Consider the following 27338-nt stretch of genomic DNA (forward strand, 5'->3'; position numbering starts at 1 on the left):
CCGGGGGCACCCAGGAAGACCAGGCAGGGTGCGCCTGAAAGAGGGAGGAACAGAAATCCATCTCAGCCCCCAGGACAGAGAGCAGGAAGGCGAAGAAGGGTTAGGACACACCTCAGGGAGGGGTCCACACACACACGACACAAAAAGACATGGAACCAGAGCCATGACACCAGGCCTCAGACAACAGGTCAGACCAGGCTAACAGCGCATTGACCGCGGAGAAGGATAACGCAGGGCGCCACCAAAGGCATTCCAAACCAGAAGAGAAGTGCACCTGCAACGTACTTAAACGCCAGGGAGAGCAGAGGCCCGAAGGCGTCCACAACTCCCAAGCACAGAACAAGCTATACAATAGCTATCACTACCCCACATAGGGTATGTTAAGTCCCAAGAGATGTGAACCCTCTTAGGAAGAAACTTCCACAGCAGAGGACAACAGAAAGATTCGCAGGAAAAAAAAACACAGAAGGCTTGTCAAGCAGCCAAAGAAAAAGCAGAAGGCCTAATCTCAGGGCCAACCTGGTGTATATAACTCAAAACAAAAACACACAGTCCAGAAGGGCTGGCCAGCAGCCAACAGAACCACAGTCTCAACAAAGAGGACTTGAATCCACATGAAGCACACAGATCACACAACAGGGGCGATCTGCCCCAACGAAAGAACAGCTCCCAAAAACCAGATCAACTCGCAAGTCACCGAGGGGGTAAATAAGGAAGAGGAGGAGTAGGCCAATGCCCCGCCAAGAACCTCTGGATGGCTGAGTCTGCCGGGGCGTAGAACAAGAGAGTGCCATCAAAGGGAAGATCTACCAGCCATTCCCGAACATTTTCCGGGAACACACTGTCCCGAAGCCAAGCATGGCGGCGAACGGCAACCAAAGAAGCCATGGCACGACCAAGCACCTTCGAGATGTCCAGAGCGGAGTGAAGAATAATCGCCACCAGCTCCCGGCCATCTAACGCATGGTGCTGCAAATCAACCCCAGCACCCTCCTGAGAAGCGGTAGATCCAAGGGACTCCTGCCGAGTCCCACACGCAAGAAGTGGCCCTAGCCAACACACAAAGTGTTAAGGGCCCGCAGAGCCGCACTGGTGGAAGTGAACATATTGCGCCCCCAAGAGTCAAGCCAGCGGGCCTTCCCTGATGGCGGAGACAACAGCAGCGGCAGGGAGGGGAAGGCAGTCTGCAAAAGAGGGTTTCTGGCAAAGGGGTGGAGGGAAAGACACACCGGGTCACGCAGTGCTGTAAGGAGCTGGTGCAGAAGGTGTTGGGGCACCGGTTCCCCAGTGGCGGGGCGCCCCCATCAGAGAAGAATGGAGCGAACCATCAAAGGGAAACAGCTGCTCCCTCCTACCAGAGCCCTGGTGGAGAACTTCCAGAAGATGATCCGCAGGGAAATACGCAGCTGGATCACCCATGCGCAAAATCCCCACAGCCGTGGAAACAGCATGAGTACAGGCCACACCCGCCTCTGTAGGGCCCCACGGTGGGGAAAGCAGCTCCTCCGTAGGCGACGGCTGCAAGCTAAGGCGGCCATCCACTAAGCCAAACGGAGTGGGGAAGGGCTAGGTCCAGAAAGGATAAAGGGGGGCCGAGGAGTGGGGGACCTGTGGCTCCTCTGGCGAAAACCGTGGCTGCGGCAACGGCGAGGAGCCGTCCTTTGAATACGTCGGGCAAAAGCCACGACGCGGTGGCCCGTCTCTGGTGAGGACGACACCAGCAGACGCCCAACCTCCGGGTAAGAGGAGGCATCCGAAGAATAGTCCACGACCCGATGCCTGTCCGGTGCCGTAGAGTCTGCAACTTGAGGCAGGACGTCATCGTTGTCCAGCGCCAAAGGAGACGCCGGACAGGCCTCCGCCTCACCACACGGCGCAGGAGACTGGGGCTGGGCCGGAGCCGAAGCAGCTAAGGGACCAGCGCCAACTCGACCTCCGACGAGGCAGCCGCCTACGTGGAGGGACGAGAGGGACCCGGGAAGTGACAAGGAGTACCCCTCCAGCCTCAACCCATGAGGGGACGAGAGGGGCCCGCCGACCCCTTAGGCGCCACCTAGGCCGACTCGACCTTCAATGAGGCAGCCGCCTGCATGGATGGATGAGAGTGGCCCGGGGAAGGACAATGGGTCCCCCACCAGCCTTGACTCCTGATGGGACGAGGGTGGTCCGCCGTCCCCTGTGGCACCGCCAGGGCCATGCAGCTGCTGGCGCCGAAGCGGTGTCACCTCAGCCTCAGACAAGATTGCCGCCTGTTCATAGGGCCGAGAGGGGCTCGGGGATGTGACCCGAGCCTCGGCAACCTCCTGCAATACCACAGGGACTCCCGCAGGAGTTTGGGGCAAAACAGGGGTGCCGTGGTCCGAAGGAGAGACCGCCGAAGGGCCACACCCCAACGGCACCATATCCTCCATGCCTGGAGCCGAGCCAGTCGGTGCCGGAGCCGCTGGCGATGCCGCGGAGGGCGCCGCACAATGCAAGGGATCCGCCGATGTCCCAGGATGGGAAGGAGGAGGAGAAGCCAGCGAGGCCTGCAAAGCCGCCGCATATGTCTCCATCTGGGCTCTCGACCCCCCCTCACCAGAAAACGGTGGAGAGGGAGACGATACGTGGGGCCGCATCACCCGCTGAGAACCCACGCCTCCAACAGGCCAGAAACCAGCCCACGGGGACAAACTGCAATACTTACCGACAGGCGAGCGATGCTCTTGCGGCGTAGGATAGGGACAAGGACGAAGACGGCAGCTTCGAAAACCTTTCACAGAATTTGACCGAGGTGAGGAAGTCGATCTGGACATGCGAGCCGAGAGGAGTTTCATCCGGCGCTCCCACCGCGACTTCGGCTTCAACTGCTGGCACGCCTCGCAATCAGTGGAGTCGTGATGTTCCCCCAAGTACCACATACAAATGAGGTGAGGGTCCGTCGCCGACATCAGGCATCCACAAGACGAGCACGTCTTAAAGGCCGAAGGCATCCGCACACTGTTCCCACAAACACATGCAATAGCGAAAGAGAAAGGCCAAAACAGGCCCGGAGCATGAGCCGGATCCGCGGAAAAGGAAAAAACTGATGTCGGCACGCTGGGGTGGGGCTTATGTGACCTCGCTGACATCACGCCCGCGAACGTCAGGACGGAATCACATGGTACCGCCCCGGCGCGCAGAGATACTGTGGCAAAGAAAATTTTCTGGATCCAATCTCAAGCCTGAGGAAAATTCTATGTTAAGGAATCTGCGGATAGTAGTCTCAATCAGATTAGCGGGATTCAAGCGCCATTCTCGCTTCCAAATGCCCCACCCTGTTGTTATAATGACATGTGTTAGTAGGTTTCAAAGTGGCAATATCATTTCCAGTCTTAGGATCTAATGGGACCACCTCTTCCTGTTCCCTGTTTCTGAAAACCTCCTCCCTGTTGCACTAGCCCCTGACTCATAGACACCCTGCATCTAGACAATTCTTTTCAAGGTGAACCACAAAAGTCACTAAATAAGCCTGTCCTTAACTCTATGGTAGCTTGGCACAAAACAGTCAGCTTAACTCTGAGGCAACGTATAAAGTATTGATGCAGTACTCAAACAGTAACAAAGTAAAAACACCACACAAGAAAAATATCTAAGCAATGTAGAAAAATATGGAATACTTTCATAATAAAATGGCACCAAAATGCAACAAGCAGAACTAAAGGTATGAGTTTGCAAAGTTTGAATTAATTATAGTGCCACCAAGCACCAAACATTATTATCTGGTCATGCTAGACAGGGTAAAGTCAAAAGTGAAGCCTGACTATGATGGAACACAGATGAGTTGCAGGGATCAGGTTTGTCCCAGTATTAAGTTTACCTTCTAACTCAGAAACTTTTATGGAGAAAAATTGGTTCAATCTGCAAGCTGGATCCAAAGTGGGGCTTGGCGATGACAGGTTGCAAAAGAGCAGCTCCCAGTACGGTCATCAATAATATCCACATTTGTAAAGCGCACAATCACCGGTTAGGGTCTCTAGGCACTGGGGGCCGTCAGGAAGATTAAGCAAGCTATTGCCCAGAGTCACATGGTGCTGGGCTAATCTGCCGCCGGTGCCGGGGATCGAACCGTGATCCCCAGATTCCAGAGTCAGTCGCCCTGGCCGCGGCGCCACACCTCTTCCTCAACAAATGTGGTAATGCTCAGAGCAGGCAAAGTCCAAAGTCCGTGCCCGGGAAGGCGTCAATGCTGAATGGATGCTGCTCAGAGACAGTTCGATTAAGCCTTTTATGTTCAAACTTAGAACTTTATGTGCTGGACTTCAGATCTCCTTCAGCAGGGCAAACCAGCAAGCTGAAGCTGACCGGTGAGTCAATGTTGACGCTTGTGACTTCAACAGCAGCCCTGATCTCCAACACTTCTGAAGACAAAAAGTTGGCAAAAACTTCTGAGTCCCACACCTTGCAGTTTGCGCACCAGAGGAGTACATTCTAACACCAGCCCAGGGTACGGGATGTGTAAGTCACCATTGGGGATTAGGACTCACTTCAACAGAAGCCAGCAGCAGGGTCCTGGGGAGGTCCAGCTGGAATTGGTCAGATGGGCAATTGCAGGGAAACAGGCCTCTGGAAGCTTGCAGTGTCCCTGTAGATCATAGTAGTGGTCAGCAAACTTGACCCATGGAGTCACTTCTGAGGTCCTGGTTTGAGTGGAAGCAGGTCCAGTCTTTCTTCAGGTTTCACACAGCAGGGTGGTCCTTCTTCTGATTCTTCACAGGTCCAGGAATGCTCTGATGAGAGGTTTGTGGGGTCCACTTCTATGCCCAGTGCCAGCCTGTGGGTGGCAGGCAAGTCTTTGCCCATCCTCTAACCTGGTTCTGGTAAGTTCCTGTACTTCTACTGGATTTGGTGCCAGCCTGAATAGAGAGACAAAGGGGAGGCAGGCCTAGGTGTGAAAATCTACCAGTGACAAGGTAAGAATCATTTGACGCTCAGGAAGGGGCTGGGCACAGCCTCAGATGCCTTTCTGTCAAGGAAGGAGTCCCCCTCCTAACACCCAGAATCCCTTGTCACTCTCTGGGAGCAACATACATCTCACCACAGGGGAGCCATCAGGGGTGAGGTGGCGGCTGGAGACTGTCAGGAAAGCCTTTTGCTTTTAGAAAGGAAAATGACAACTTTCTAAAAGTTTAATTTCCGAAATAAGAACATAATATCTTACTTGACCATTAAGTGAAACTTTGACGTACTATTAAAGTGAGCCCTTGCACCATTTTCCTCGCTATTCCCAAACTGCTTGTAGCACTTATTAAAGATAATAATGTAATCTAGTATTGTTCTCTAGGAGAGCTAGCCTTGCACCAGTGAAAAATTCATTTGGAGGTGTTTCAATGCTAGTACAAGTAAAACATTAAATGTACATGTCCTACTTTTTAAAAACCTACACCCTGCCATACAGCTGTTTTTGAGGTTTACCTGAGCAATGACTTATAAGTATCAAAAAGGATGGTTTAGGTCTAGCAGAAGGTTCATATCGCCATGCCCAAAATGAAGATTTGATAGAGACTTCTAGCTGCAGATTCGTTACCTTTGAAATTCCCAGGTGTCAGGCTAGATCTGGAAACTTTTGCTGAGCAATACCCCTTGGGCACGCCATCCAGTGGCTCTATTGAGCTCCACGTGATGTCGGCAGCATTGGTAGCTTCGGGAATGACACTGCGATACCTAAATAGGCGCCACCCAGGCGGGCGGACGTCAGTTCTTTTTATTTTGTGCCACTTACGCACTTATCTAGGAAGAGCTGCCCCTCTATTGCTTTTTGACAGGCCTTTTCTTGACTTTTTGTCGAATTCTAAATTTTGGCCATGAAGTGCGAGGTTGTCTTAGAAGAAGACAGGGTTCAAGCCATGCAAGGCTTGTCCCTGCATGATGTCTGTTACCGATCAACACCTTGTCTGCCTTTGGTGTCTTGATTGCGACTTTGATCTAAAGTCGTGCTTGGACTGTCTGGCTATGTCTCAGAAGACCTTGCCGGAGCAGGCATTGAAGCTCCTTGCAGCCCGGCAGTCAACATGGTCCGAGACTCTGCAGAGGTCCTGATCGAAGAAGAGTAGGTCGCTGGACCACTGCCGGAGCCCAAAGTCATTATAGTCCCACTCAAAGACGTTGCGACACTTATGCAAGAGGAACAAGAAGAACAAGAAGTTCAAACGGACTTCATCTTTACATCGAATGTCGTCCATCAACGAAGGAGGTAAGGAGCACCAGCGCTCTAGACACGGTTCAGCGGAGCCAGAGTCAACCTCGTGCCTCCCTCTCTTTCCTGGAGCCGGGGCAACCCACGCTCAAACCAAAGAATTCTACGAGCCCATGCGCCAGTTTTTTGAGCGAGCCAACCCCTGTGGTGAGCCATCGGGACCCGCGGGGTCGGAAGGGGCCCAATTGGATTCAACGCCATCAGCTCCGGCCACTGTGCCGGTGGGACCTCAAAGATCCGATCACGGATCTGGGTCGATACCAGTTGTGCCACCACAAACTCCCCAGAATCAGACCAGAAGTCGGTGCCTTCAGTGCCACAGGCACCCATCAGCGGTATCAGCACCATCCTTATCCCCGATGAAATGGAGTCAGAACAATGTTGACTGACGTCGATTCAAGTGCCGATTGAACCCAGAGATTCTATGTTGTAGCCTGAACACTTTGAGGATGTATTAGACTCTGGAGAGGAGTGGAAGGGGTCTATGGACCCTTTGGGACACCAGGAGGACTCTGCAGAGCAGTTGGACTGGTATGGGGAACTTGGGGAGGACAGTGGACTGGATACTTCTCCAGATACTGGCATGCGCTCTCCGACAACTGTGGCTATGGAGAAGGGGGCATCTTATGCCATGGTGGTCAAGAGGGCAGCTGAGGTCCTTGGACTGGAGTTGCCCTCCGTGGAGGTCAAGACTAATCTCCTGACTGAAGTGCTTCAGCCTGGGGCTTCCACCTCAGAACCCCTTTTGCTCTTTTATGATGCACTTACCGATGTTCGTCTAGGCAAGTGGTCCAAGACTAGCACAGGGGCTCCTGTAAATAGGACAATTGCACGCCTCCTTTGCCCATCTCCGGCCAACACCCCACCCCAGAAAGTTTGGTGGTGCAGGCCTCCACATCACAGGGCGCGTTCCTTCCTCCCCATCAGATAGGGAATCCAAGAGGTTGGATTCATTTGGTATGAAAATGTTTTCTTCCTCCAGCCTGGCATTGTGGTTGATGACTAATGCATGCTTGTTGGGCCGTTTCTCCCATTCCCTTTGTGAAACGGTTGGGCAAGTGCTGCCACAAGTCACGGAGGAAGTCAGAAGTGTCTCTCTCTGGCAGGTAAGGACCGACGAGATGCAGCAAAATTCAATATTAGGTGTGGCCTTGATACAACAGATTCGCTGATCAGATTGATTTCCGCGACAGTGGCCTCGAGGCGATATGCCTGGCTTAGGACAACTGACTTCTTGTGTGATGTCCAGGCTAATTTGATGTACATACCCTTTGATTTGCCATTTGATTGAACCCGCCTTTTTGGGGAAAAGGCAGATTCAGCCCTAGTGTGGTTCAAGGACTCTCGAGCTACGGTCAAATCCTTGGGCCTCCCTTCTACTCCATGTGGCAAGTCTACCTTTTGCCCCTTTCATGGAAAGGGGAGGGGTTTCCAGCCACATCAGACCTATCCAAGCCACCGCCCTGCACATGCTTCCCAAGCCATGCGGGGATGTGGATGCAGTTCATTCTAGCTTAGGAATGGAAGCCAGAAGTCGTCAGCCACCCTGCCTTCGGCAGCCTGCAAGCACTCCTAGTCTGACTCTGACTCCAGTTGGTGGGAGAATCCATCCTCATCTCTCCCACTTGAGGTGCATAACATCGGATAAGTGGGTCTAGCAGATCATTCAGGAGGGCTATTTTCTGCCTTTCCTTTCTTTTCCTCCTCCCACCCTGCCAAATCTCATGCTTGGGACCGGCGTTGGTGGTGCCAGATGTGGCGTCGATGACTTTGAGACCGGCGTCGATGGAAGCTCCACTGGACAGTAGAAGAGACCGGACAAGGTTGTGAGAGCCCCGGACCGGAGCCAGATAGCATCATAGAGATCGGTCCAATGGCACTCTTACCTTTAGGGACTGCACCGGTGTCAAGAACATTGGCGTTGGTGGACCCGGTTGCATCATGCGGAGTCACGTGCGGAGCCGTTCCATTGTGGCTTCCTCGTCGATGTGGAGTTATGGAGAAAAGGTTCAGTGAAATGCTGCGCATGGGGTAATTCAAAAGGTGAGGAATCCACAGGCAGATGTATCCATCAGAATGGGTACTACAGGAGGTTTGTTAAGGGATATGGGTCATTGTGACTCTCCTTAATGATCTCACCTCCAAAAGAATGCCAAAGAAATGTCAGTGGACAGTTAGCTGTCAAAGGCATTTGATGACCTGAAGCAGGCCATGTGCACTGCTCCCATTCTGAAAAGTCCTGATTACTCTGTAGGACGGTGGATATCTGACTATATGGTTACCCCAACTTTTTGCCTAGTGTTTAGCTGTTTTTTGACTTAGTTGGCCTGGGATCCTGCTATTCAGGGCCCCAGGCTATCTGCTCTCCCTATAAAATGGACTCCATGTACTTTAGGTACATACCTAATTGGTAATTGGGTCACCTCTGTGAGCCCCTGTATAGTGTACCATAGGTACCCAGGGCATATGTGCATCCAAGGCCTACCAGGGGCTACAACATGTATTATGCCACCCCTGGCTGGCCATCCAAACTGACACCACAGGCTGATCACTCAACTTGGGTAAGGTGGTGTAATCATCCCTTACTTAGATATAGTATATCTATATCTACCTTATATATAGACACATATGCACCTATAAGTCACTCCTATGGTAGGCCTCGACAATCCTGGAGGCAGAGTGCTTGGTTTATGTGAGAGGGTGCCCTAGCATGAGCTGAGCCCCTCTGCAGATTTTGGAATCATGTCCTTATAGCTGTTCTATGATATAGCCATACCATATACTCTTAAGTGCATTATAATCCTCGCTGTTAATGCTAACTTTGGTCTGGCTTTATCAAAACATGTCGTGTAAGGTGTCAAACACTTTGGAATACTACCTCCCCACCAGTTCTGGCGGCGGGGTAGCATTCCACCCTTCAAGAGGGGGACGACATGTAGTTACTGCTTTACCCGGTTAAAGTTAAACAGAGCCTCAGCATCACTAAATGGATGCTGCTGCCACAGACACGAGTCTGACCTCCTGCAGCTGGATGAAACTCCGGCAAGGGAGGCCTGGACAATAGGTTTCCTGTCAAGGGAGGTGCTAGCACCTCCCCAGACAGCCTGTAGTGTATTGGGGCAAGGTGGGTTGAATGGAAAGATGCTTTTCCAGACACAAGGTGCTCCATGAATAGCCTGGTTCAAAACAGTTGCTGGGGCACTCCAGCCCCACTCTGGCGCAAAACTGGACAAAGAGAAAGGGGTGTAACCACCCCCTTCTCAGGGTCCACCCATAGGAGGGACCTAGCAGGTAATCCAGCCCCTAAAATCAGTATAAAGATAGGAGCTGTGTCTAGAGACATTCGATTATCCTGGACTGAAACTCTGAAATGAAACTCTTGGACCTTCGATGTTCTATACCGACTAGAAGACTGAAGACAACTCCCTTGTGGTCAAGGAGTGACCACCCTGTGCAAACAGGCACCACCAGTAACTTGCCGGTTTGCTTTGTCGACGCTCCTGCCGGAACCCGAAGACTCAGCAACTCAGGAACTGGATTTCCAGACTTCTCCAAGTCCAACACACATCCACAGCAAAGCTGAGACCCGTGGCGGACACGAGAGATGTGGGACCGGACACCCTGGACTACCTGCACTTTGCTAAAAGTGCAACTACCAAGGCACCCTCGCAGTTGTGCATTGGGGTTTGAGAAGCCCCAGACCCAAGCGCCATTTGCACTGAAGCTCATCCCTCCACACTCCACGAGTGCCGCGCATGACCTGCTCCTGCATTTCAGCTTGACACGTCTTCCTGGTTGCTAGCCCGTTGGCTAGTTAGCCCCCCGAAGACTTCCTTTTAAAACTACACCACTTTCCTGGTTGCTCCAGGCTTGCTCCAGCTTCCCTGTGAAGGAGAATATCCCCAGACCTTGCTGGTCTGAACTGAAGCCCATCTTCCCTTCCTGCGTGGATTGTGTTTGCCAGGGCTTGTTGGGTCCAATCCGGATACCGACACCGCAGTCACCTTTGTGGGACAGCTTGAATCCAACTCCTGGTCATCTTTGATGCCTCCTGGCCCTCGTGGCTGCAGAGACAAGCTTCACCTTCTTCACCTGAAACACTAGACGTCACCTGATCCCTTCCTGGTCACTGGTTGTTAGCCCATTGGCTAGTTAGGGCTACAAAGACTTCCTTTTGAAACTACACCACTTTCCTGGTTGCTCCAGGTTTGCTCCAGCTTTCCTGTGAAGGAGAAGCTCCCCAGACCTTGCTGGTCTGAACTGAAGCCCATCTTCCCTTCCAGCGTGGATTGTGTTTGCCAAGGCTTGTTGGGTCCAATCCGGATACCGACACCGCAGTCAACTAGATCCTTTGTGGGACAGCTAGAATTCAGCTCCTGGTTGTCGTTGACACCTCCTGATCCTCGTGGGTGCAGAGACAAGCTTCACCTTCTTCACCTGAAACACTCGACATCGCCTGGTTCCTTCCTGGTTCCTTCCTGGTCACTGGCTAGTGACCCAGACTCTGTCCCCTCAGCTTTCAGGTGCTTCTCATCTTCGATCTTGGATCCACCCGGACACTTTTCTCCTGGTCGCCTGCAGCACTTCTTTGCAGCTCTCCATAGGAAACAGCGACGAAACCAGACACGGAAAGACACCTATGCACCCAGCTTCCCTGGGTGAGGTAATTCAAGTACTCCGGTGCTCCCGTGGGTGTTGACTCTCGAAGTGTCCTAGTTTAAAGGGTTTTACCATAGTCCATCTGGAAGTGTCCTTAATCAACTACTGTGTAACTTTTACGTTCTCATTATAACTCTATGGTAACTCGTGACTGTGTTCCCACAATGCACGCATCTCCCGTGGGTCTCCTACTTCCTAACCTTTGGTTCTGTAGTGTAGCCCCAGAAATTCCTTAGGCCCTAGGCCTATTCACTATACCTGAAGTGGTCCTTATATCACTTACTTAGTATATGGTTCGTGAGGCCCCAGAGCAGAATTGTATTTGTGCAACTTATAGTATGCTTAATGAGTAACTTGTAACGTATCTCAAACTTTGACCTCATAAAGAGTGCAGAGGGGTTGTGTTAGTAATAAATACATATATATTTGATATATACCTTGTGTGCCTTTCATTTGGTATCCAAGGGATTATATATGGTAAAACAGCTGGCTTCACATGCTCTCTGAAGTTTTAGCCTAAGACTGCTGGTCCATGCTACCACTATTCAATTAGTTTATTTTTTACGGAACTCCAACGGAGGTCCACAAAAATACACCAATACAATAAAAAAGACATACTTTGTAACAAATACAATTCTAATAAATATCCAGGAATGTTTTAAAAAATTGAAATATTCTATAACAAGTCATTTCATTTGGAGGGGACAACACAAAAGATCGTGCCTCCTGAGCAGAACGAATATTACATTTAATAAATAAGGGTCTCAAAAACATTCGCCTTGCCCGTAGAAGTTCTGGGCATACAAATAACACATGATTAAGATCTTGTATTTGGGAACAACAAAGTTCACAGATTCTCTCCTCTCTAGGAGTATTTTCGCAAATGCCCGTTACTTCTCTCAGGGGCAGCAAGTTAGTTCTTAAAAGTAGTATTAGCCTTCTGATTCCGTGTGGGATTTTGCATGAAAGATAGGGCTGGGGTCTGCTCCCCATCGCACTCGCACAGATCACCCCGTTACGGACTTTAAGGTGACTTAAAGCTATATCTCTTGCCGTACTAATCGTGCTTATTGACTTCTTTAGAAATAACTTCAATACAGGCTTTGGCATGGGTAAATCACAGTTTAAATTAAGCCCAAATGAATGGTTTGCATTGGCAAAAGATCTAAAAAAAGCTGATTTATCTTTTAATTTTGCAAAAATTTCCAACTTCAGGCCGGCCCTTAGGGTGTCCTCATCCCCCCAGAAGAGGGAGTACCCCCACCTCAGAACCGCTGCCAAAGACGAAATATAAGAAGAAGCTAAATGGAATTCCAGACGAAGAACATGTGGGGCAGCCAAGGAATTTAAATTACAGATTTGACAGAAAAACCGGCCTTCAGCCTTATCAAAAGAGAGCCAGTAATTCCTATCCAAAACTTCTGCAGCATAAGTTAATGTCGGAGGGATTTTAACCTTAAATACTGTCAGAACATGATTAAAATGACGTCTCCCACAGGTCTTATAAAATCTATTTAGAGCTCCGGCCTGGGAGGCGGCCTTGCCAACACACCTTTTGATGTGCTCTGAGTCACGCCCGTTTTTTGAGAAAACCTTCCCCAGATACAGATACGTATTGACCAATTCAAGTTCTTCGTACCCCAACAGCCACTTATACCCTTTCTTTATTGGAAAACCCTTCTTGCGAAAGACTAAAATTTTGCTCTTACAATATTGATTTTTAAACAGTGGTCCTCCACATATTTAATCAAAACATCCAGACGACGCTGCAAACCAATGGGAGTTAAATCAAAAATTGCTACCACTAGGATAGCTTGTCTATAAGGTTGACTTTACAATCACTGTAGGAAGGTGGATACCTGACTATGGTTACCCCCAACTTTTTGCCTAGTGTTTAGCTGGTTTTTGACTTAGTTGGCCTGGGATCCTGCTATTCAGGACCCCAGGCTATCTGCTCTCTCTGTAAAATGGACTCCATGTACTGTAGGAACATACCAAATTGGGAATTGGTTCACCTTGTCAGCCCCTGTAAAAGTGTACCCTAGGTACTCAGGGCATAGGGGTAACCAAGGCCTACCAGGGGCTGCAGCATGTATTATGCCACCCCTGGCTGGCCACTCAAACTGACACAACTGGCTGATCACTCAGCTGGGGCAAGGTTGTGTAATCACCCTTACTTACGTATAGTATTCCTATATCTACCCTTTTATATAGACACACAGTAACCTATAAGTCACTCCTATGGCAGGCCTTAACAATCCTGGAGGCAGAGTGCTTCGTTATGTGTAAGATAGTGCTCTAGCATGAGCTGGGCCTGTCTGCAGCTTTCGGAACCATGTCCTTATAGCTGTTCTATGATATCGCCATACCATATACTCTTAAGTGCATTATAATCCTCGCGGTTGAATGCTAACTTTGGTTTGGCTTTATCTAAACATGTCGTGTAAGGTGTCATACGCTTTGGAATACTACCCTCTCGCCAATTCTGGCGACGGGGGTAGCCTTCCACCCTTTTAGAGGGAGAAGACATGTTGTTGCTGACTATCCCAGTTAAAGTTAACCAGAGCCCCAGCGTCACAAAATGGACGCTGCTGCCACAGACACAAGTCTGACCTCCTGCTGCTGGGAGTCCTTCCAGTCACGGAGGTTGGACAATAGGTTTCCTGCCTGGAGAGGTGCGAGCACCACCCCAGACAGGACTTTGTGTATTGGGACAGGGAGGGCTGAATAGAATGAGACACTGCCTGGGGTACACTAGGTGCTCCATGCATAGTCCAGTTCAAACCGGTGCTGGGGCACTCCAGCCCCAGCTCTGGCGCGAAACTGGACAAAGGAAAGGGGGTGTAACCACCCCCCTTCCTGGTCCCACCCATAGGAGGGACCTAGAAAGTAATCCAGCCCCTTTTAGTTGTATAAAGGTAGGAGCTGAACCCCAGGACTTTAGATTAATCCTGGAATCGACTTGAAACGAAACTCTGGACCCTTCGACATTCACCTGAGCTGAAGACTGAAGAATCTCCCTTGTGGCCGAGGAGTGACCACCCTGGGCAACCAGGCACCATCCAGCAACTCGACGGCTTGCTTTGTCCCCGTTCCCGCCAGAACCCGAGCACAGAGCCTGACAAGACTTCGACTCCTGGACCTCTCTGACCCAACTGCACGACTCAAGCACAGCTGAGCCCCATGGAAGGCGTCGGAACCAGTGGAACCAGGCAACTTGGAAAGTCTTTAACTTGCTAACAGCGCAGCTCCTGAAGCATCCTCGAAGCTGTGCCCTGGGAACTGAGACACCCCGACACCGAGCTCCCCCTGCACCGAAGACCAGCCCTCCACACTCCACGAGATCTGCGTGGGGCCCTTCTGCTTGTGTTCTGCTCGACGCGTTGTCCCGGTTGCTGGCCAATTGGCTAGTAGCCCTGTGATGACGATCCTTTTGAAAATCCATCGCTGGTCTGGTTGCTCCAGACTGGCACTTGCTTCCCTGAAAAGGTGAAGTACCTCAGACTCTCCTGGTCTGCACCAGAAGCCTTTTGTGTATCCTGCGTGGGTTGCATTTTCTTAGGCTTGTTGGCTCCGATCTTGAAGTCGACCCCTCCATCTGCGAGAACCTTTGTGGGACAGCTCCTCTCCAGCACCTGGTCATCCTCGACGCCTCCTGGTCTGCGTGGCTGCAAAGACAAGCTTCACGACAGCACCTGATTGCTCCTCGACGACGTCTGGTTCCTTCCTGGTTCCACCCGGTCACTGGCTAGTGACCTAGACTCTGTCCCCTCTGCTTTCAGGTCCTCTTCAACTCCGATCCACCCTTGGATCCACCCGGACATCTTCCTCCTGGTCGCCTGCAGCATCTTCTTCCAAGTCTCCATAGGAATCAACGAGAAAACCCGACACACTTTGACACCTACGCACCCGCAGCCCGTGGGTGAGGTAACGCGAGTACTTTGGTGCTCCTGTAGGGATTGACTATCCTAGTGTCTAGTTTTGCTAGTTGTATCTTCCTAGTTAGACCGGAAGTGTCCTAAATCTTCGTTACTTACCTTTTGAAGTTCCTATTGACTTTCTATTGACTCTCGCGTGAGTGTACTGACACTGCACGCGCCGCCTGTGGGCCTCCCACTCCTAACCTAAGGGTCAGATAGTGTAGCCCCAGCGATTCTCTAGGCCCTAGACCTTTCCTTTTCTCCAGTCGTGGTTCTTATACCACTTACTTAGTATATGGTTTTACGCGCCCCTAGGGCCTAACTGTAAATTGTGCTATTTAAAGTATTTCAGGGGATGTACCTTGTTATGTGCTTTTGCCTCTGACCTCATAAAGAGTTCAGAGGAGTGTGTTAGTAAATAAATACATATATATATATATATATATTATATATATCCTGTGTGGTGTCCTTTCGTTTGATATTCAAGGGGTTACATATGGTTAAACAGCTGGCTTTACACACCATCAAGAGTCTTTTAGCCTAAGACTGTTCTGTCCACGCTACCACTAGGATAGCTGGTCTATAAGGTTGACTTACAACCATCACCATAAGGGTTGTTTGGACTGGTGCAACATGATATACCAGGCCAACTTCTCACAACCACCATCAATAAGGGTCGTTTGGACTGATGCAAGGTGCCCACTAGAATAGTGGACATCATATGCCAGGCTAACTTCTCACATTGGTGTGCAGCGGATGGGATAAGAGCTTGCTGTTGTTTTACCATATAATCTTAAGATGTCATTTGAAAGATCACATTAAGGTACTTGAAGGTACATATAAATCAAGTTCTTATAATACTTAAGTTTTACTGAACTTAGTTGTTGTAGAGCAAAGGGCTTAGCACACCCTGACTACAACTCCTAAGGAGGTTCTTGTAGATAACAATTAGTGTAGGTAGGTGCACACACCACACCTCACTAGAAAATGTCCTTAGGAGGAGAGCCTAGTGTGCCTCTCCCCACAGAAGTTGACCCTCCCAGGGCACCTTCTAGATATGACACATTAACTTTTCATGAGCTGAGAAGTTTATGTACAGCCAGAAGGCTGAGAGAAGGATCAAACCCCACTCGTAAGCACCTGATAGAGATACTAGTGGAATATGATGTGGAAAAAGCATCACACCCAAATCAAACAGGTAGTGTAGAGGGGGCCATCCCTCAACAGATGATTCCACTGGTGAAGACCAGAGGGCTGCTGATGCTGAAGTGGATACTAACCAGGTGCAAGTTGGAGAACTGAACCAGGTTAACCTGGGAGTACCTTGGACTGGAGAAGGAAGGATCCAATCCAGACACCTAAGTAGGCCTAACACTGAGCCCAGAAGGAGAAGATCACTTTCCAGTGGTTCCAACCATTCTGAGGACTCAATAGGGTCCCATGCCTCAGCTCTAGGGAGAATGACTTCCCCTGAGAGAAGAGAGCATAAAGCTAGGATGAGGGTATCCAAGCTTAGAATCAAGAGGCAAGAAATTGCCCTTGCAAAAGAGACCCTGGCTCTTGAGAGAGAGAAGAAATTGTGTGGACTAGAGTCCACTGGTGGCAGCAATATTCCTAGAGATAGTGAAAGGTCATATGACCATAGAAACCTAAGTAAGATTGTCCCTCCCTACAAGAGTGGGGATGGCATCCACAAGTGGATAACTGCTTTGGAGAGGGTTTGCAAAGTACAACAGGTACCCCAGAGTCAGTGGGCAGCTATACGATGGCTTTCCTTTTCAGATAAAGGCAAAGATAAGCTCCTCACAGTTAGTGATAAGGATGCTGATAACTACACTGTCCTGAAGAGTGCTTTAATAGATGGGTTTGGCTTAACCACTGAGCAGTATAGGTTGCTGTTCAGAGACACCCAGAAGACTCAGACTCAGGACTGGACTGCTTTTGTAGACAGTGCTACTAAGGCTCTAGAGGGCTGGTTACTGGGCAGCAAAGTACATGACTATACAGGATTGTATAATTTGATTATGAGGGAGCAGATCCTTAATAATTGTCAAAACCAGCTTCTACACCAGCACCTGGTGGACTCTGATCTGACCTCTCCCCAAGAGTTGGGTAAGAAGGTGGACAAATGGGTCAGAACCAGGATTAGGCCTAAAAATCAGGGTGGTGACCAGAAGAAAGATTCTACCAAACCTCAAGAGATAGGTGGGGATGAATCTAAGGACACATCCACTACAGGGCCCCAAAACTCCTCTGAGGGGTCCCAAACTCCTTCCTCTAATGTTAAGAAACCTTATTGTCATATATGTAAGCATCCTGGCAATTGGAAAACTGACAGCAGCTGCCAAAAAGCCAACAATAAGGAAAATATTCCTCCAAGTAATACTCCAAAACCTCCTGTTACTACTAGTAATCCCCCAGGTGGTGGGAGTGCCCCCAAAACTGTGGCTGGGTATACTTGGGGAACTCAGGTGGACTCTGGCCTAAACAGGTCCCCTACTACAGAAACTCTAGTCTGTAAGAATGACATGGGGTTTGCCAACTTCACTGCGTGTCCCAATACCTTGTGCAAGTACAGACAGGAGCCCCTCATCAATGGTCAGAAAGCTGAGGCCTATAGGGACACATGGGCTAGCATCACTATGGTGACTGAGAGACTAGTCCCCTCAAAACAGCTTTTACCTGGGTTCACATATCAGGTGATCAATATTGATGGAGTGCAAAAAGATCATGCCGTGGCAGTAGTAAATCTCAGCTGGGGAGGTGTCACTGGCCCAAAGAGAGTGGCAGTGTCTACAAACTTGCCTGTAGATTGCTTACTGGGCAATGATCTAGAGATCTCAGCCTGGGCTGGGACAGAAAAAGAAATCCATTCCAAGACGGTAGGCCTTCCTGAAAAGGTTGGTAGTGCTGTGATGGTCCCAGCCCAAACTCAAACAGATTTTTGTGTTGTGAAGCCTGAAACTATGGATCACTCCACTCAGACCGAGGGTATTGGGGAGGAAGAAAAGTCTCCCTCCCACCAGACATTAGGTGAGGGTCAGCCTCCTCAAGGAACTGACCCAACCCCTTGTGAAGGGACTGTCCCAGAGGTAGTCAGGCCTGGCAGAACCCTTGGTGTCGGTGAACCCTTTCAAGGTGGGACCCAGTCTAGAGCAGGTAACCTGCCCCTCTCTACCCTTCCTCAGTCAGCCCAGGGCTGCAGAGGTCAGGGAGGCCAGTGGACCCCAAAGGGCCCCCTGTCCAAAGGAACCCCCGCATCAGCAGATTAGGGGCACCCAGTCTAGCAGCCCTAGCCAGGTGAAAATTCCTAAAACTTCTGAGGGATCTCCCTTACCCTTAGGTAGGAACCTCCTCCAGATGGACTCTGTTGGGCAAAGGCAAACCTGGGACCTAGTGGCCCCAAACCTGACCTGTCCCTCCAGGGGTCCAACAAAAAGGACCCAGCCTCCAGCTGTAGGTAGCCAGAGGTTGACCCTGAGAGCACAGTGCAACTCAGTCATGGAAAGAAAGGCATACATGGTGGATAGTGATTGGAGGAAGCTGAGCCCTACATTAGTGGAGCCTCACTTCAGTACTCCATCTCAGCACCAGCCTTTTACTTTGCCAAAACACACCACAGGTAGAGATCCTCTATGGTGGAGACCCTCTGATACCCTTAGGGTGCGGGATTGCTTAGTGGACCATGAGACAGGGGGTAACCATGCTAGTGCAGATACTTCCTTATATGGCCACTTAGGCAATATAGGCATACCTGGTCAAGGATAGCCTTATCTCCTTTTGTTTGGGGGGGGGGTGTAGGAAGGTGGATATCTGACTATATGGTTACCCCAACTTTTTGCCTAGTGTTTAGCTGGTTTTTGACTTAGTTGGCCTGGGATCCTACTATTCAGGGCCCCAGGCTATCTGCTCTCCCTATAAAATGGACCCCATGTACTTTAGGTAAATACCTAATTGCGAATTGGGTCACCTCTGTGAGCCCCTGTATAGTGTACCATAGGTACCCAGGGCATAGGTGCATCCAAGGCCTACCAGGGGCTGCAGCATGTATTATGCCACCCCTGCCTGGCCATCCAAACTGACACCACAGGCTGATCACTCAGCTTGGGTAAGGTGGTGTAATCACCCATTTCTTAGATATAGTATATCTATATCTACCTTATATATAGACACATATGCACCTATAAGTCACTCCTATGGTAGGCCTCGACAATCCTGGAGGCAGAGTGCTTGGTTTTATGTGAGAGGGTGCCCTAGCATGAGCGAGCCCCTCTGCAGCTTTCGGAACCATGTCCTTATAGCTGTTCTATGATATAGCCATACTATATACACTTAAGTGCATTATAATCCTCGCGGTTAATGCTAACTTTGGTCTGGCTTTATCAAAACATGTCATGTAAGGTGTCAAACACTTTGGAATACTAACCCCCGCCAGTTCTGGCGGCGGGGGTAGCATTCCACCCTTCTAGAGGGAGAAGACATGTAGTTCCTGCTTTACCAAGTTAAAGTTAAACAGAGGCTCAGCATCACAAAATGGATGCTGCTGCCACAGACACAAGTCTGACCTCCTGCAGCTGGACGAAACTCCGGCAAGGGAGGCCTGGACAATAGGTTTCCTGTCGAGGGAGGTGCTAGCACCTTCCCAGACAGCCTTTAGTGTATTGGGGCAGGGTGGGTTGAATGGAAAGATGCTTTTCCAGACACTGCCTGGGGCACACAAGGTGCTCCATGAATAACCTGGTTCAAACCAGTTGCTGGGGCACTCCAGCCCCGCTCTGGCGCGAAACTGGACAAAGAGAAAGGGGTGTAACCACCCCCTTCTCAGGGTCCACCCATAGGAGGGACCTAGCAGGTAATTCAGCCCCTAAAATCTGTATAAAGATAGGAGATGTGTCTAGAGACATTAGATTATCCTGGACGGAAACTCTGAAATGAAACTCTTGGACCTTCGACGTTCTATACCGACTAGAAGACTGACGGCATCTCCCTTGTGGTCAAGGAGTGACCACCCTGTGCAAACAGGCACCACCAGTAACTTAATAATCAGTAAGAGAGTGGACACTTGTAACTGCGTTACAATGGTTCTCTTAGACAACCCTCATAAACGCTATGTTGATCTCGGTTGCGGTTTATATCGTTTCTCCGCCCCACATATGCGTTATGGCATTATCATCGGGTTCTCTAAATTTGTGCTGTATGCCAGCCTCAAGCCTGAGGCAACCTCTGGTGTAGCGCAGTAGTGTCCAGAGATATATATAGGCCCACAAAAAGTATCTAAAAAACAAACCTACATCATAGGAAGTGTTTTATTCGCCGAAGGATGAGGTTTATTAGTAAAACAGTCGGGTATAGACACAGATCGAGTTACTTGGTCTGATTATACAACTTGAAAATAAAAAAATAAAAAAGAATTTTCAAGTGGTATAATCCAGATGATAATGCCATAAAGCATATGTGGGGCAGAGAAACGATATAAACCGCAACCGAGATCAACATAGCGTTTATGAGGGTTGTCTAAGAGAACCATTGTAACGCAGTTACAAGTGTCCATTCTCTTACTGATTATTTGGATTATCTATGGGGAACAGAATGGACAGCTATTCCTCCTCCCTACCTGGTGATCGATACCACCAGTAACTTGCCAGTTTGCTTTGTCGATGCTCCTGCCAGAACCCGAAGACTCAGCGACTCAGGAACTGGACTTTCAGACTTCTCCGACTCCGACCCACATTCACAGCAAAGCTGAGACCCGTGGCGGACACGAGAGACGTGGGACCGGACACCCTGGACTACCTGCACTTTGCTAAAAGTGCAACTACCAAGGCACCGTCGCAGTTGTGCATTGAGGTTTGAGAAGCCCCAGACCCGAGCGCCATTTGCACTGAAGCTCATCCCTCCACACTCCACGAGTGCCGCGCAGGGCCTGCTCCTGCATTTCAGCTTGACACGTCTTCCTGGTTGCTAGCCCGTTGGCTAGTTAGCCCCCCGAATACTTCCTTTTAAAACTACACCACTTTCCTGGTTGCTCCAGGCTTGCTCCAGCTTCCCTGTGAAGGAGAATATCCCCAGACCTTGCTGGTCTGAACTGAAGCCCATCTTCCCTTCCTGCGTGGATTGTGTTTGCCAGGGCTTGTTGGGTCCAATCCGGATACCGACACCGCAGTCACCTTTGTGGGACAGCTTGAATCCAACTCCTGGTCATCTTCGACGCCTCCTGGCCCTCGTGGCTGCAGAGACAAGCTTCACCTTCTTCACCTGAAACACTAGACATCGCCTGATCCCTTCCTGGTCACTGGCTAGTGACCCAGACTCTGTCCCCTCTGCTTTCAGGTTCTTCTCATCTTCGATCCACCCTTGGCTTCACCCGGACACTTTTCTCCTGGTCGCCTGCAGCACTTCTTTGCAGCTCTCAATGGGACACAGCGACGAAACCCGACACAGAAAGACACCTATGCACCCGGCTTCCCTGGGTGAGGTAACTTGAGTACTCCAATGCTCCCGTGGGTGTTGACTCTCGAAGTGTCCTAGTTTAGAAGGGTTTTACCGTAGTCCATCCGGAAGTGTCCTTAATCAACTACTTTGTAACTTTTACGTTCCCCTTTTAACTCTATGGTAACTCGCGACTGTGTTCCCACACTGTACGCGTCTCCCGTGGGTCTCCTACTTCCTAACCTTTGGTTCTGTAGTGTAGCCCCAGCGATTCCCTAGGCCTATTCCCTATTCCTGAAGTGGTCCTTATACCACTTACTTAGTATATGGTTCGTGAGGCCCCTAGGGCAGAATTGTATTGGTGCAACTTATAGTATGCTTAATGAGTAACTTGTAACGTATCTCGAACTCTGACCTCATAGGGAGTGCAGAGGGGTTGCGTTAGTAATAAATACATATATATTTGATATATACCTTGTGTGGTGTCCTTTCATTTGGTATGCAAGGGATTATATATGGTAAAACAGCTGGCTTCACATGCTCTCTGAAGTTTTAGCCTAAGACTGCTGGTCCATGCTACCACTAGGATAGCTTGTCTATAAGGTTGACTTTACAACCACCATCAATAAGGGTCGTTTAGACTGGTGCAAGGTGCCCACTAGAATAGTGGGCATCATATGCTAGGCTAACTTCTCACATACTCCAAAACCTTCATTGTCCAGACAGATGTTTCTGTGAGACAGAGGTAGGAGCTGTGTCATCACAAGTTAATGCAGAGGACCAGGGCCAACCAGTAGCTTTCAGAAGCAGAGGGTTGACCCCCAGGGAGAAACTTTGGTCAGCTTTAGAAAGGGAGGTCTTTGCTTTGGTCTGGGTTGAGGCCATACCTGTTTAATACTCACTTCCTTGTTTAGACAGACCATAAGCCCCTCTTATGGCTTAAGTGAATGAAAGGTGAAAATCCCAAACTTTTGAGGTGGTCCATATCCCTACAGGGGATGGACTTTTCAGTGCAACACAGGCCTGGGAGTAACCATGCCAAAGGAGATGGACACTCCAGGTAATTCCACTTAGAAAATGAAGAATCAGCTGGGCAAGGTTAGTCTTATCTCCTTACATTGAAGGGGGGGAGGTTGTGTAGGAAAGTAGGATCCACTTTTATGGCCACCCCTACTGTTTGCTAGCGTCATTCATTTTTTTGACTAGTCTGACTGGGATCCTACTATTCAGGACCGCAGTCACTGTGCTTGCTCCCTAAATTGGGCTTGGTAAGTACTTTTGCTACCTTCCTAATTGGCTACTGGTGTACCCTTCTAAGTCCCTACTATATGGTACTAAGGTACCCAGGGCATAGGCACACCAAGGGGCTCCCATGGGCTGCAGCATGTATTGTGCCACCCATGAGAGGCCACTCAAATTGTGACTTCAGGCCTGCCGTTGCAAACTGTGTAAGCTGGTCCTAGCATCACTCACAACTAATATGTATCCTTAAATCTGAGGTTACTGTTCTTAAAACCTTTAAGTCACCCCTTACGTAGGCCTTTCAGTCCTGAAGGCAGAGTGCTTGGTTATAAGTGTGACGGTGCCCTGCATGAGCAGGACACCTACTAAAAACATAGGAGTCAATTATCCCAGCTTTGTAAGTGCGGTTAACCATTTTAGGCATATAGTGGATATCAAGTAAATTACAAGATGGCTAACTATATATTGGCTCACTGAAACTGGTCATGTTTGGTATCAAACATGTTGGAATCCTACCCCAACACTGAGTCCAGTGTTGGATGTAGGATCCCATGTACAGGGGGCTCCCTTAGGGATCCCTTTTGTATTCCCAGTACCAGCCTTTTATGGTCTAACAGCAAGCTAGTGCTGCTGCTGACCACAAATATGATTCTTCCATCCTGCTGCTGAGCCAGGCTCAATCAGGGGAAGGTAGAACAATAGGTTTCCTGTCACAGGGATGTGTAACAACCTCCCTAACAGGACATAGGGCCAGATGTAGGTAGCCAAATACCGGTCGGTAACGGCTGATTTCGGCCGTTACCGACCGGTATTTGGCTTTTGACATGTAGGTGGCTCGGAATTTACAGAATCAGTATATTTACCGATTCGGTAAATTTACCACTTCGGTATTTTTCCAAATCGGTAAATATACCGATTCTGTAAATCCATATGTAGGTGGCACAGTTTGCAGTGCTACAGGCCCTTAGGATTTCTTATTTTACCACCCAATCCTATTGGGTGGTAAAATACCGAATTCCAGTGTACATGCACATCTGTGCATGTACACCTGTGCCATGTGACACACAGACATGCCCTTAGGGCATGTATGTGTGCCACATGGCACACATGCCTGCAATTGGGGTGCTACAGGGTGTCAAAGTGACACCCCGTTCCCCCTGCCAGGATTCAGTATTTACCGATTCTTTAAATACCGAATCGGTATTTTCCATTGATTCCTATGGGCTTCAAGGCCCATAGGAATCAATGGGAAATACCGATTCGGTATTTACAGAATCGGTAAATACCGAATCTTACAGATTCGGTCATTGAAAAATAAAAATTACCTACATCTGACTACTTCCAATTTACCTACTCTTAAATACCGAATCGGTATGATTTGGTATTTAAGAGTAGGTAAATCGGAATTACCTACATCTGGCCCTTAGTGTTTTGGGCTGGGGTGGGGGCTCTTGCCAGTGCGACCAGACTGCTTTGAAGAGCACATTTGGTGCCCTTCTGGCATACTCCAGTTGGAACCAGTTCAGGGAGACTTTGGGAGGCCGGTCAAATGACATCAACTGCCGCTGCTCAATCTCCACGCAAGAAGGTGGAGGCTGCACAGGTTTGTGTGTAGGACTGTCCCCTCTGCTGCGACAGAAGATCCTCCCGAAGAGGCAGTCTGATTGGAGGATCGATGGCCATGTTAAACAATTTGGGATACCAGACTTTTCATGCCCAATCCAGAGCCACAAGAATGACTTAGGCCCGGTCGCGTTGATCTTCTTCAGCACTGAGGGCAGCAGTGGTATAGACAGATAGGCGTATAGAAGATCGCAACTCCACTTGCGATGAAAAGCGTCGCCTAGCGAGTGCCGCTTTGGACATTCCAACGTGCATAACTGCTGACATTGCATTCTTTTCAGTGGCGAATAGATCTAACCAAGGCTCTCTCCATTGCTGAAAGAGACCTTGCACCACCTTCGAGTGAAGACGCCATTCGTGATACATCATGCACCTGCGGCTGAGTTTGTCCGCTTTGGCATTCAGAGAACCTGCCAGGTGTTGAACCATCAGGGATATGCCCTGATGTTCCAGCCATGTCCAAAGGAGTAGAGACTCTTGACATAGGGTCCACGACCCCACCCCACCCTATTTGTTGCAGTACCACATGTTGGTGACATTACCCGGACAGAGGGAAGGAATGCCTTTAGTGCAAGACAAATCGCCCAAAGGTCCAGAAGGTTGATGTTGAGCCCAGACTCCGCCAGAGACCAGAGGCCTCTGATCTCTGCCTCTCCCATGTAGCCGCCCCACCCCAGAAGAAATGCATCCGTCACCACTGTAAACCCTGGTAGGGGAAGGGAGAGGGATCGGCCATTGACTTAATCCTGGTTTGTGAGCCACTGCTGCAATTGTTGAGCAGTGCCCTCCGAGATCTGGACGCAATCGAACAGATCCCCTGATGCTGTGCCCACTGGAACTTCAGGTCCCACTGCAGAGCCCGCATATGCCACTTGACATGATCCACCAGCAGGATGCAGGAGGCTATGAGGCCCAGCAGTCTCAGGGTCATTCTGACCAAAACCCGGGTTAGAGGCTGAATATCTGAATCATGGCCTGAATATCCCAGACTCCCTGCTCAGGAGGATAAACCCGAAACTGCATTGTGTCCAGAAGGGCTCTGATGAAAAGGAGCTTCTGAGAGGGAGTCAGGTGTGACTTTGGCACGTTGATAGTGAACCCCAGCCAATGCAGGAGGTCCGCAGTAGTCTGGAGGTGGGCGACGACTGCCTGGGGTGAGCCCGCCTTCAACAGCCAGTCATCGAGATAGGAGAAGACTGGAACCCTGATCTGAGCAGATGAGCTGCTACCACCGCCATCACTTTCGTGAACACCCGAGGGGCGCTGCTAATGCCAAAGGTTAGCACAGTAAACTGAAAGTGCTTGTGGTCTACCGTGAACCGCAGGTAACGCCAGTTGGCCGGCAGGACAGGGATGTGAAAATAGGCGTCCTGCAAGTCCAACGCTACCATCCAGTCTCCAGGGTCGAGAGCAGACAGAACCTGAGTCAGAGTCAACATCTTGAACTTCTCCTTCCGGAGGAAGTGGTTGACGTACCGGAGATCCAAGATAGGATGCAGGCCCTTGTCCTTCTTTAGCACTAGAAAGTAGTGGGAATAACAACCACAACCTACTTCTTGGACATGAACGCACTCAATGGCTTCCTTTGCCAAGAGAGCCGTAACTTCCTGTTGGAGAAGGGCCAGGTGATCCTCAGACATGCAATGGAACTGAGGTGTTATGGATGAAGGGGTAGTCTTGAAGGGGAGGGAGTAGCCCCTTTGGACTATCTGCAAAACCAACCTGTCCAATGTGATGTTGAGCCAGTGGGGGAGGTAATGGTGAATCCTGCCGCTCACTGGCGAATGATGGGCCTGAAAGGTTGGACAAGGAGAGTTTGGAGGCTGCTGCAGAGGGGGCTGGTAGACTGGCCCGCCCGATGGCCCACCTGACCCACGGCGGTAGGATCCACGTCCTCGGCCGCGCAGAGGTTGGATAGCTTGTGCAGGCCTGTGGCTCTGACGGAACGGGTGGGGCACCTCTTCCGTAGCCATGAAAGGAAGGGGAAAAGCAGACTGCGCCGGGCGGAGGTGGAAGTGAGGCCCAAGGAATGGGCCGTAGTCCTGGTATCCTTAAGCGCTGTCTGCCTTGTTGTCACACAGGTGACGGCCATCAAAGGGCATGTCCAAAAGCATTGCTTGGACATCCAGTAAAAAAACAGTTGACCACAACCAGGTGTAGTGTCTCAGTGCTACTGATGTGGAAATCGTCCTGCCCAGTGAGTCGGCAGTGTCCAACCCACACCGGATGGTCAAATTTGCTGCGTCTCTCCCTTAGGCAACAGTACAGGAGAGCACGGCCAGGGCCTCCTCCACACACTGTGGCAGCACCTGCGCAACCATGTCCCACACAGAGTGGGAGTAATGGTCCAATAGGCATGCAGTGTGCATCGACCACAGCCATAAGCTGGAGGAAGAAAACATCTTCCCAAGGTGTTCCAGCTTCTTGGATTCTCTATCAGGAGGAGCGTTAGGGAATGCCCATTTTGACGTTGAGGCTTGGACTAAAAACCTCTCAGGGGTAGGATGAAAAGAGAGGAAAATGGGTCAAGCGCGGCCAGGCTGTAGTTGCGGGCAATCATCCTGTCCACAGGAGCTCCTTTGTTGGGCTTGGACCAGGTGCACAGAAGGATGTCCGTAAGGGCCTCATTGAAAAGCAGTAGGGGCTCCGAGGAGGCCGCTGCCGGTTTAAGTACCTCTGTCAGGAGGTTAGTCCTCACCGTCACCGTAGGAAGCTTGAGGTTTAGGGCCTTGACTGCCCTAAACAACACCACTGCGTATGATGCACCCTCCTATGTAGCCACGGTAGGGGGAGATAGGATGCCGAGATCTGGGGAGGTGTTCAGACCACTGGCCTTACCCAACTCCTCTCTCCAGTCTGGTTCCTCCAACTGGTCTGCAAGAGGGTCCACAGACCCCTCCCAGTCCTCCTCACCCTCTCCTGTGAGACACTCAGTGTGGTAGGAAACATCCGGAGAGAACAAGGGTACAAAAGTACCTGTCAGAGCCAGTCCCGAAGGGGAGCCCGGGGTCGACGTCAGCTGGGATCACAACCTGTGTCAGAGGTGGCGGGGGGTCGGCACTGGATTCGGTTCAGGAGGTGTAATGAGGTCAACCGGCTCCGATCCGGATCCAGGCCTGGATACTTGGGGACCCTGTGGCACCGGAGCTGCCAACATCGAAGGCTTAGAGCCCCCAACCAAGTCCACGGGGCCCAAGGGAGGGAAGGTCGGAGTCGACCCAACAGGCTCCGCGGGCGGAGGCGGCAGACCC

Source organism: Lissotriton helveticus, chromosome 10, assembly GCF_964261635.1.
Source record: "Lissotriton helveticus chromosome 10, aLisHel1.1, whole genome shotgun sequence".
NCBI classification, from domain to species: Eukaryota; Metazoa; Chordata; class Amphibia; order Caudata; family Salamandridae; genus Lissotriton; species Lissotriton helveticus.